At 46.2% G+C, this 12,324-nt stretch overlaps 1 protein-coding gene across 4 annotated transcripts in view; it reads left to right on the top strand.

Annotated features, from left to right (window-relative positions):
• DNAI1 (dynein axonemal intermediate chain 1) overlaps window positions 1-12,324 on the top strand; it is a 275,448-nt gene that overhangs the window by 7,338 nt on the left and 255,786 nt on the right. The gene's annotated exons all lie outside the window — the stretch shown is intronic.

The raw sequence follows: 12,324 nt of genomic DNA, 5'->3' as shown, positions 1-12,324 counted from the left end.
CAAGGGTAGAATAAAAATTGTTCTTGTCCTCACCTGAGCTGGAAGTGGATTTTAGCAAAACAGTCCAAAACACGGAAACCTTAAGTTACAATTCATGTTCCCCAGCCAGCAGTCCACCAAGGTTTTAGCCTCTGCATATGTAACTTAAACTGCCAGTATTCAGGAATTTAGAGAGAAGGTGGATAAAGTAATATCTTTTATTGGATCAACTTCTGTTGGAGACAGACAGAAGTTGGGCCAGTAAAAATATTACTTTACCCACCTTGTCTCTCTAATATCTTAGGATCCACATGGCTACAACTACAAGGTTCAGGAATAGGCAATCAATAGCTTCCAACATTTGAACTTCCATTGTTGTATTCAGCGTTATTGTAGCCCTGTATGACTTTTTGTCCTATGACTACAGGTGTGTTAACAGGCCACTGCACTTCAAATGGTCCCTTAGAATACTGGCTAACTACTTATGCTAAACTATCTGTTCAACTTTGTATTTAGCTGTGACACTCTGTGTGTATATAATGTCTTCTGCAGTTTCCACGGTATGCATCCGATGAAGTGAGCTGTAGCTCACGAAAGCTCATGCTCAAATAAATTGGTTAGTCTCTAAGGTGCCACAAGTACTCCTTTTCTTTTTCCCTAGTACCTTTCCCAGACTAGATGAAGAACTCTGTGTAGTTCAAAAGTGTGTCTCTCTCACCAACAGAAGTCACTCTAATAAAAGATGTTACCTCACCCACCTTGTCTCTGACATTTTAACTGTCATCCTCCCAAATAGGGGAGAGCTGTTTTTGTCTGCTCCCTCTCTGGTATTGATTGGCCCTGCACTCTGCTTTCTTCAGAGGCCAGGTGAGGCTTGTTGGGGATTAAACCTGGACAATGGAAGTTAGGAGCCTAAATACCTTTGAGGATCTGGGGCTTAGCTCTTATCTTTTCTGGCCAATTAGTGGTAAGGCAACTCAACTGATTCCCAGGTGTCAAGAATCTCTAATGCTCCTCTGCTTCCCAAAACAGAGCGAGAAAGGAATTCAAACCAACCTTGCAGCACAGACAGACAAAGGAGAGACACTGTAATCACTATGCTCTCCAATGAGCCTGCACAGAAAAATTATAAGACAAAAACATCATATCACCTGTGGGTGAACACTTTTCACAAGCTATAACCTCTATAGCTGACCTCTATGTCCTGATTCTCAAAGGAAATCTGCAGGACACCTTCAAAAGATGAGCTTGGGAGCTTAAATTCATAACTTTGCTAACAAATTTATTAGAGCATAAGCTTTCGTGGGCTACAGCATCCGCGTGGGCTACAGCCCACTTCATCGGATGTATCGGATGCTGTAGCCCACGAAAGCTTATGCTCCAATAAATCTGTTAGTCTCTAAGGTGCCACAAGAACTCCTGTTCTTGTTGCGGATACAGACTAACACGGCTGCTACTCTGAAACCCGTCATAACTTTGCTAGATATTAAAAATCACAGACTGAATAGAAACACTAGATTTATGACAGGTTTCAGAGTAGCAGCCGTGTTAGTCTGTATCCGCAAGAAGAACAGGAGTACTTGTGGCACCTTAGAGACTAACCAATTTATTTGAGCATGAGCTTCCGTGAGCTACAGCTCACTCCGATGAATGGATCACTTCACCTTGAATGGACCCTTGAAATACGTGTTAAGTGAACTACTTATGCCAAACAACCTGCTCCACCTTGTATTTAGCTGTGACACCGAGTAACTTTCCCAGACCTGAAGAAGAGCTCTGTGCAAGCTCAAAAGCTTTTGTCTCTCACCAATAAAGTTGGTTCAAAAAGATTTTACCTTACCCACCTTGTGGGTGTCACAATATTGTAATTGTTTTAAATGTTTTGAAATTCATATTGTATTTGAAAAGCCTAGGAAATGTGCTGCAGTGAAATTAATTTTATCTTGGGGTTCTTGGATATCATAAACGGCTTAAGCGCTTCTGGTTTTTATGTCTCAAGCAACCTCCAGGAGCATCTTGATTAGTCTGTCCTATAGAGGCTGCATGCTTACGAATTTTGATGGCCATTGCACATGCTTCTGCCAGGAATATCCTTATTGTGAGGGAGCTGGATGGCTCAGATGACTGTTTCTGGAATAAAGAGATCTTCTAGTCTGATGGCTCAAATCCAGCTCATGTCAGTAGTGACTAGGGCCATGGTTCTGGAGTGAGTTCCATTAGGGTGAACACCTGTGCGGAACTCACTGCAGTAACAGGCCCAGATTAATTACTAGCTGAAGACTGGTGGCCTATGTGAAATGAGGTTGTGGGTCAAGGTCTAATTCCCAGTTTGTGTCAATTTAATTTCTATTGAATACAAATGGGCAAGCTCCTGAGCCTCCAAATCCTCTCATGTCCCCTTAACCAGAAAGCAAGGCTGCCTGCTAACCTGTATTCCTGCCTCCTGATGCTGTGTGTCTTCATTCCATCTGCTGCCTCCATGTGGCCCACTTCTCCTGAAAACTCACTGCTGTCCCTTCATCTCAGAAGTTCCATCTTCTCCCTATCACCTTAACCAGCCTAACCCCTCTGATTTTTCATCGTGACTACGCTGTCCTTGTTACACTTTCCTTTTGGGCCCATTCCCTCAGCTCAGATAAACCCCTTCATTGTCAGGTTCTTCCTCTTCCCCTCATGCCATTTCGAGACCCTCCTTCACTCTCCCATATCTGCTCTACCTTACAAAAGGCACATGATCAACTTTTCTCTCCCTGCAGGTGGCAGTTATCTACCATTCCTCTGGCCCCATCCTCGCTTTGCCTTCTTTTCTGACTTTTGTGCCCGACTCTTCCTCTCCCTTTATCTCCTCATCCTGATGACTCCAACGTTTCTTCTGTCACCTTCTCCTTGAGTCTCTGGCTCTGGACAGATTGGATACTTTCTTGAATTGGATTGTGATTCCAATGGCCAGTTTGTCATCTGGCATACAAGCAACAGGCTTCAATGTGAACCATTTGACTTGGTCTTAGTCCAAATTAAAAATGCTTTTAGGCCATTCTCTTTGTATGTGTTTTCTTTAATAGGGGTGTGTACGTGAGTGTGTTCCAAATTTGTTAGAAATCATTGTGAATGGGTAGAGTGTTGTGCTCTTAATGCACTTTTGTTAATAATAATAAAATATACTTTATACGTCTATAAGCTCCTCAGGGGATCCCAAAGTGCCCTACAAACTGTTACATCTCACAACACCCCTGTCTTGTGAGCTACAGTAGGTAATATTGAACCCATTTTACAGATGAGGACAGAGAGTCATAAAAAGGTTAATGCCAACTTCACCCACAACCCTAACTGAAGTCAGCGGAAGTGTCAGGCACCCAGCATCTGAAAATCAGGCCCTAAGCTTCTCAAGTGAGACCCAAAATTAGAGCACGCTTTTGAAAATGTTGACCTATGTGACACATAACAAGTCAGTGGCAGAACTAGGATTAGAACCAAGGGGTCTCTAATACCAATCCTATGCAGAGTCCATTTTAAAAAGTGGCCCAAACTTCTCAGATTCATAAAAGTTTATTTAAAAAATGGAAATCAAATAATTAAAAGAAAGATGGAAAATAGGTCTAGATTGCTCATTCATAGAATCGTAGGACTGGAAGAGACCTTGAGAGGTCATCTGGTCCTGTCCTCTGCACTCAAGGCAGGACTAAGTATTATCTAGATGATCCCTGACAGGTGATGGTTAAACAACAAAGAAAAAGAAGCAGTGAGAGGCAAAAAAGCATCCTTTAAAAAGTGGAAGTTACATCCTACTGAGGAAAATAGAAAGGAGTATAAACTCTGGCAAGTGAAGTGTAAAAATAGAATTAGGAAGGCCAAAAAAAAAATTTGAAGAATAGCCAGCCAAAGACTCAAAAAGTAATAAATTTTTTTTTAAGTACATCAGAAGCAGGAAGACTGCTAAACAACCAGTGGGGTCACTGTGTTGTACCAATAAAATAAAAACCAGCAGGATCTTATTAAAGGGAAAAAGGCAAAACACCACATTTATTGTGAATACAGAAAGAATCATAGTAAGCAGTTAGTTATAGTTATAACATTCCATTCAATCTCAAATTTATTCTCACATTCATTCATTCATACAAACATACACACACACACACACACACAGGTTCTGCAAGGTTGTTATCATAGTTACCAGCCTTAGAGTTGCTCATGCCAAGTCACTGGCCAGGTGGCCTGGACATGAGGAGGGAGCAGGGCCTTGTCAGATGCTCATCTGATGCTCCTGGAAGTTGGTTTGCAGAATCAGACCCCAAAGTTCTCACTTTTTAGAGTCTATTTTTATAGGAATTTCTTCCTATGCCAGTCTATGGGAATTGCTTCATCATGCTGTTGCTGAATCAATCAGCAGATAGCACATTCCTGACGGCTCCAAGATGTTATCTTGTTCTTTGGTTCTCCCATCCTTGAGGCTGTTGGGTGGATTCCAGTCTGCCCTCCGGGTGGGGTCCTCTGGTTATTTCCACTTGACACCTTCTTCAGCCGATGGACACTGGATTCTTAGGCTGGCACCTCCCTGATCATTCAGTTATTATCCACACCAAGCATCCATCCACATACATCCTCTATCTCTATTTTAATCACAATGGTTAATGCAACAAAAGGGCGGGGAGTCTCTGGGTGCTGTTTCTGTTGTTAGAGTATTGCTTTGAGTCTCTCTCTGTGTGAATTGCTTTGAGAACAGACTCTGTCTTAGAATGTACTAACACAATTAGCAGCTTGCAAGTTTCACACATAGAGGGAGAGAAACAGTACCAAAAACCAAGAGACCTCTTAATTAGTAATACCCTGGAATTTAAACTCTGGGGAATCAAACTCATTTGTGATTTTAATACAGAACTTCTTTAATATGATCCAACAACTGGACGATAGAGATGCTAAAGGACCACCTGCAGGACTGCGTGGTGGTGAGAGATCTCTAATGCTACCCAGGAAGTCAGGTAGGAGTGCACATCCCCAGACGCACTGTAAGTGAATTCGGGATCCTGCTGGTTCGAGATCTGGGATCAGTTTGCTCCAAATGAGGGTCTGACTACATCCAGAGTCAATAAGAGCCACGGGGCACAAGGACTCCACGCTTCCCAGGTGCTTTCTTCCAGGCTCGAGGGCTAGCTACCCACACCTGTCCATAGTTACAATCCATTTAGGGGCAATCTCGTCATCAGTGCCTCTCTTGATTGCACTCATAACAGCATTTGTGCACCTCGCCAGCCAATCTTCCTTCATTAGCCTGGTTCCTGCCCGAGGATCTTCTTCCCATTGGGGTGAAACTAGGTGGTCGTCATCCTCAGAGTCGGGCCTGGGAGGTGGTTCAGGGTCTCGGACCGGCATAGAGAACCTCATGGCTTGGTAAGTCATAGCGGGAGGCTGCATGGTAGGGCGCTGGCGTTGGACCCCGTTGGGTTGGTGGCTGGACTGCCCCCTGGTCGTAATAAAGCCATTTGTTGCCCAAGCCTCTCCTGCTGGGCTTGCTGCTGGGTGACCAGTTCACGCATCATCTGCTGTTGTTTATTGGTGATTTGCTGTTGCTGGCATTCCAGGAGCCACTTCAAAACCTTGTCTGATTCCATTTTGTGGTCTAATAATTTATTGGGCAGTGAAATACCACTACCTGTCGAGGGAAAACCCATTCCCTCCTACCAGGGATTTAGGTATGGGCCTCTCGACAAGTCCTGATCACTACCCACATTCTCCACCAGGTGTGACGGGGTGGGGAAAACCCCATCCAGTGTGGGGTGAGTTCACCCCATCCTTCAAGTTGCCCTCAGTCTCCAGGCCATGAGACGTAAGGGCAGGAGTCCATACAGATGCATTGATCCACAGGGCTTTAAGGCCCACTAGCCAGAGTCTATGGAATCGCCTTGCTCCACAGGGCAATAGGGTCATGTGACCCATGTCCGGTGGGTAGCCCTTCTCTGCTGGGCAGTAAGGCTTAGCGGCCAGAGTCCATAGAGGTACCCCGGGGTTTGCAAGGCAGTAAGGCCCAATGGGCAAAGTCAATGGAGATATCCTGGGTCTGCAGGGCAGTAAGGTCTAGTGGCCAGAGTCATTAATGATCCACTGGGTTCATCAGCAGCCAGGTATAGTGGCCCGAGTTGATGGAGATACCCCTGCAGGCATGGCTGTATGGTCTAGCGGCTGGAGCCAGCAGAGTCACCTTCTGCGCGCAGCTGTGTGGCCTAGTGGCCAGAATCAATAGGGTAGCCCTCTGGGTGGGACTGCATGGCCTAGCGGCCGGAGCCAATAAAGTTGCCCTCTGGGCGGGACTGTATGATCAGGCGGCTGCTTGGAAGGGCGGAGTTTGGGCCATCACCTGGGGGCAGCAGCCAGGTAGGGGGACCTGGGCCCTCGCTGCTCCACCGGGTCCCAGCCCAGGACTCTTGCAGTGGCAAGTGAGTCTGCCACTGGGTCAGTGGGGATCTGTCTACAACATGCTGACCAGCCTCGGGACAATGGCTTTGTCCCCCGCACAAGCTACTTGCTACCTTGTCACTCCAGTGTGATCTGTGCTTCTTCGGGGTCTCTGGGTTCTTCGGCCAGTGCAACTCCATGTAGCTTGGAGCTCACTGTGGTGTCCACAGGTAGCTGGGTGTCCGTGCGGGTCTCGGCGCCTCTGGCTTCTGAGGTCTAGGGCTCTGGTGATTCCTGGGCAGGAGACAGCAAGGAGTGTCCTTCCTCTCCAGCAGTCAGCTCAGACTGAGCCGGGACGCTCCCTCTTATACTGCTGCTTGTTAGGGGGCTTATTCCTTCACCCGCTTACTTCCCTGGTCCTGCTTGCATGAACAGAGATCAACAATAACTGAAGTCCAAAGGTGCAAACAATTCGATGTTTATTGGGGTGAACTTCCAGCAAGCATGATTCCAGTTCCTTCCTTAGTGTCCCCCTTTCCAGCTCTGACACCACAGAGCCTTACCTGTGTCCCTGTTCCCATTCCCCCCCTTAGCAAAGTATGATTCCAGTTTCCCCACCCCCATTCCCTGTTCCCATTCCCCCCCGTTACTTCTGGATTGACTGCAGACTATATAGTAAAACTTGAGTTCTGCTTAGCTATACCTTAACCAATCATTTTCCTGAAATTTAACTAACCGATCCTAACATATTGTAACATGATTATTTAACCAATTATATCCCACCACCTTAATTAGTTTACACCGAGCAAAATTAATTATACAGCAGACAGGAACAATCACAGAACCAGACAGAGATTATACAGACAAACAATAGGGAAATGGGGACTACAGTGATAGAACAACACAGAAGTGAGGATTTCACATCCCAGCTATTGATAAGTGAGTTCTTGCCAGACAGGATGCTATCAAACTAAGTTTCCTTTTACATTTTCTAGGCACTTCCCTTTCTCTGGAGGTGATAGGCACTATCAGGACAGGACTGTATTCTTAACAGCCCAATAGCACCTTCTTTCAGTGTGACTAGTTTGGAATGTGAGGATCTGACCATTCGCTTCCCAGCTTATGGCTGCCTCTGCTGCTTAGCCAAAGGCCCTAGCCTAAGCACAGGGCCTCAAACTGTCACAGTAAGAGAAAGCGCTTACACCGGCAGACAGTGATTTTGATTCTCTCTTTTATACCTCTAGAACTAGCCAAGTGATAAGAATACACCTAAATTCTTAGAGTACAGGCCTTTACAGACAGGCCTGAATATCTATATCCTAACATTGCTACACCTGGAGCATGGCCAGTAGGAATGTGGGGTGACGCTTTCTCTACCCACAGTGAGGAGTTAATTCTTCCCTGTCCAGTACGGAGTGAATTCACCCCGTCACAGGCCATCTTACTTTTTCATTTACACTTTCATGCCCCATTTGTTCCTTAGTTTGCACATTCCCTCAGACAATTGATGGACAGATTTTTTTTATAGTGGACCTGGGAATGTTAGGCCTGGGGCCATGACTGAGGCATGAGGTGTCGAGTTGTGCTTTGCTAACCTGAGGGTGGCGTGAGTTTAGTTCCATCTCGGTTGTATTTGCCTAGTTTGTTTATGAGAAGGTTATGTGAGACAACAACATCAAAAGCCTTACAGAAGTCAAGATATCCCACATCTACCGCTTCTCCCCTATCCACAACTTGTTAGCTTGTTACCTTGTTAAAGAAAGCTATGAGGTTGATTTGAGATGATTTGTTCTTGACAAATCCATGTTGACTGTTATGTATCGCCTTATTATCTTCAAGGTGTTTGCAAATTGATTGTTTAATTATTTGCTCCATTATCTTTCTGGGTACTGAAGTTAAGATGACTGGTCTATAAGTACTTAGGTTATCCCTATTCCCCTTTTTATAGATTGGCACTATATTTGCCCTTTCAGTCCTCTGGAATCATAGATTATCAGGGTTGGAAGGGACCTCAGGAGGTCATCTAGTCCAACCCCCTGCTCAAAAGCAGGGCCAATGCCCAATTAAATCATCCCAGCCAGGGCTTTGTCAAGCCTGACCTTAAAAACTTCTAAGGAAGGAGATTCCACCACCTCCCTAGGCAACGCATTCCAGTGTTTCACCACCCTCCTAGTGAAAAAGTTTTTCCTAATATCCAACCGAAACCTCCCCCACTGCAACTTGAGACCATTACTCCTTGTCCTGTCCTCTTCTACCACTGAGAATAGTCTAGAACCATCCTCTCTGGAACCACCTCTCAGGTAGTTGAAAGCAGGTACCAAATCCCCCCTCATTCTTCTCTTCTGCAGACTAAACAATCCCAGTTCCCTCAGCCTCTCCTCATAAATCATGTGTTCCAGACCCCTAATCATTTTTGTTGCCCTTCGCTGGACTCTCTCCAATTTATCCACATCCTTCTTGTAGTGTGGGGCCCAAAACTGGACACAGTACTCCAGATGAGGCCTCACCAATGTCGAATGGAGGGGAACGATCACGTCCCTCGATCTGCTCGCTATGCCCCTACTTATACATCCCAAAATGCCATTGGCCTTCTTGGCAACAAGGGCACACTGCTGACTCATATCCAGCTTCTCGTCCACTGTCACCCCTAGGTCCTTTTCCGCAGAACTGCTGCCTAGCCATTCGGTCCCTAGTCTGTAGCTGTGCATTGGGTTCTTCTGTCCTAAGTGCAGGACCCTGCACTTATCCTTATTGAACCTCATCAGATTTCTTTTGGCCCAATCCTCCAATTTGTCTAGGTCCCTCTGTATCCTATCCCTGCCCTCCAGCGTATCCACCACTCCTCCCAGTTTAGTATCATCCGCAAATTTGCGGAGAGTGCAATCCACACCATCCTCCAGATCATTTATGAAGATATTGAACAAAACTGGCCCCAGGACTGACCCCTGGGGCACTCCACTTGACACCGGCTGCCAACTAGACATGGAGCCATTGATCACTACCCGTTGAGCCCGACAATCTAGCCAACTTTCTACCCACCTTATAGTGCATTCATCCAGCCCGTACTTCTTTAACTTGCTGACAAGAATACTGTGGGAGACCGTGTCAAAAGCTTTGCTAAAGTCAAGAAACAATACATCCACTGCTTTGCCTTCATCCACAGAACCAGTAATCTCATCATAGAAGGCAATTAGTCAGGCATGACCTTCCCTTGGTGAATCCATGCTGACTGTTCCTGATCACTTTCCTCTCCTCTAAGTCATGGAATCTCTCCCGTCTTCCATGACTTTTCAAAGATAATCACTAATGGCTCAGATATCTCCTCAGTCAGCAACTTAATTTTTCTAGGATGTTTTTCATCAGGCCTTGTCAATTTGAAGACATCTAACTTGTCTCATTGACAGGATATTAACAGGCACTCTGGTGTGACCTTTGCCAGATCCAGAATCCTCTCAGTTTTGTGATTCTAGCATCCTATAGCCTTGTCTTTTATTGTGAAATGCACCCATTGCTGACAAATATACATGTTGATGATCTGGCCCTGATTAAAAGCAAGATTTAACCAGTTTAACGGGTGCTGGAGACAGTTTTTCTTTGTCTGCACTTACAGCTAAACTGAATTCTGAACCAGTTCAGCTGCACTTTTTGTCAACATCTGATGTCAGTAATGGGTAATATTCCCAATGTAGGCAAGGCTTATGAGTTTGGACAGCAAGACATTTCTCATTACCCTAGAGGCACAGGCTTGTGCCCATTGATGTGTAAGTGTTTTTTACTTCTATCCAAGTAAATTGTCAACGAGAAACTAAAAGAGTTTTTCCACAAAACACAAGCAACACTCAAACATGTTTTCTTTTGTTCCTTGCAGAAGTGCCTCTTGGCTCGAAAGGTGCACTAAGCCATTCTTATGTAAAATGAACTCTCAGGTTAGTGTTTCTCAAAGAGCAGATTAAAAAAAACTAGTTTGCAAATAGCTGTTAAATTGGCATCCATATTGTGTGTAAATTGATGTCTGCTGCAGAGAAAACCAGAAGTGGCCTTGCCTCCCTTTGCTTTATCTCAGTGCTCATTGTATCACACAGTCCTTCATTATGGAGGCTGCTGACATTCAAAACAAGAATAAGATGCTAGTAGGAAATTACTAGATGGCTTTGCTGAAACGTCAACCTCAGCTCCCATTAACTGCCTCCTCGTCAAAAGCTGCCAATGATTTGTTCATCTGTTATGTCAGATTACATGCTAACCCGTGTGCTCTGCTGTGGGGAAAGCAGGAATGATAGTGTCTGTGCTCTGGAAGAGAAAGTAAATTTAGCAGGAGGCATATTTGGATTGCTGAATTGTGACATCTGATCACCTAGTGCTGGAGAATGTGTGTGTGTGTGGGGGTGGTTAAAGAGAGGGTACAGGCATATCTTATAATGATCTTAAAGAAAGGCTGGGTCTGGCATTACCCTCTGATGGCTGTTTCATTAGTTCATGAGCAATTTCCAGCACCTGCAAAGCTTGTTTAGAGTGGCTGGCAACATGACCAACCTGCCTAAGCCTCACTCCAACTACTCTGGTATTTTAGGCTGGCTCTGCAACCCCGTGCAACCCAGCCCACTTTAGGCCTTGGGCACAGCATAGGGAGGAACTTTACCCTGCTCAAGGGTTAGCAATGCTCCCGAGGCGATGTGATCAACAGATTAGGGGTGTGTCTAGTGTCTATGCTGTGGTCAGCAGCAAGAGCTACCCTGTGTCTAGAAATGTTCTGCTCAGAGTAACTGTCAGGTGCACCCACCAGCATAGGCTACTGTACTGTAGTCTTGCCCTGGCTGATGGGATGGGGCCCTCTATGACATCACTGCACCCTCTCACTTGGACAGTCAGGGCAAGATTTTGTCCTGAATGTCAAGGATGGACACTTTTCTTTTTGAAAAGTCTGTGCAGCTGCCTCCTTTCCTGTGAGCCACGAGTCAGTGTTGGGTTTGAGCGAATGCTGCCCCTGTGAGCAGATCTCTGCTTTTTAGGACACAGCAAAGGATCTACCCACTACCACCATCACCAGTAGTAACCAATAAGAGGTGATCTGCAGGTGGGGATAAACAGTTTACAAGCAAAAAACCAGGAACATAAAAAAAGCCAGTATTGTCAGTTGTTGGCTGCTCGATCTGTGTTCTCCCTGCATGCAGTGCATGCCACACTGGCTCTGGCCAGATAGCCTCTACAGCAGGTTCCAGTCATATTGCCCAAGAAGACCACAGACTCCGGTCAGTAGCGAAGGCCCTTGGCCAGGTTTATTGCTGACAAAGCATAGTACTAGCTCCCCGGCTCAATGTCTACAGGGACTGGAGCAAAAATTAGTGGGTGCTCTGCACCCACTGGCAGCCAAGCTCCCCGCCCCCTAGCTTCACCTCACCTTCACCTCTACCTCCTCCCCTGAGCGCACTGTGTCCCCGCTTCTCCCCCTAGTTCCCAGCACTTGCCTCCGTGAAATAGCTGTTTTGTGGCATAACAGGCTCTGGGAGGGAGTGGGGAGGAGCGGGAACGGGCTTGCTCAGGGGAGGAGGTGGGGAAGAGGCGGGGCTGGGGCAGGGATTTGGGGAAGGAGACCAATAGGGGCAGGGACTTTGGGGAAGGGGTTGGAATGGGGCAGGGCTGGGGTGGAGTCGGGCTGGGGCCGGGGGCAGAGGCAGGTCGAGCGCCCACCGGCACCAGTGGAAGTTGGCGCCTATGCCAACAGGTACGCTAGCACGTGTATGCCCGTGACAATGGACCAGCTCAGTGAACGGTGGTACTTTGCATTCCCCCCTCAGCTGGGCCAAGGCACCCCCTTTGCGACCCCTCTTTTATACACTGATACAAACAAGCTATGTATCACCCCTCTGATGTGGTTTGTTACCATCCTTTACCTTGTACCTGTTGGTTCGATCAACACATCTCTATCCATCACCCTGTCATCCTGACCTTATCCTTAGG

This window comes from Lepidochelys kempii, chromosome 5 (genome assembly GCF_965140265.1).
Source record: "Lepidochelys kempii isolate rLepKem1 chromosome 5, rLepKem1.hap2, whole genome shotgun sequence".
Taxonomy (NCBI): domain Eukaryota; kingdom Metazoa; phylum Chordata; order Testudines; family Cheloniidae; genus Lepidochelys; species Lepidochelys kempii.
The sequence above is the reverse complement of the archived record's forward strand: the minus strand, read 5'-3'. Positions and strand labels throughout refer to the sequence as shown.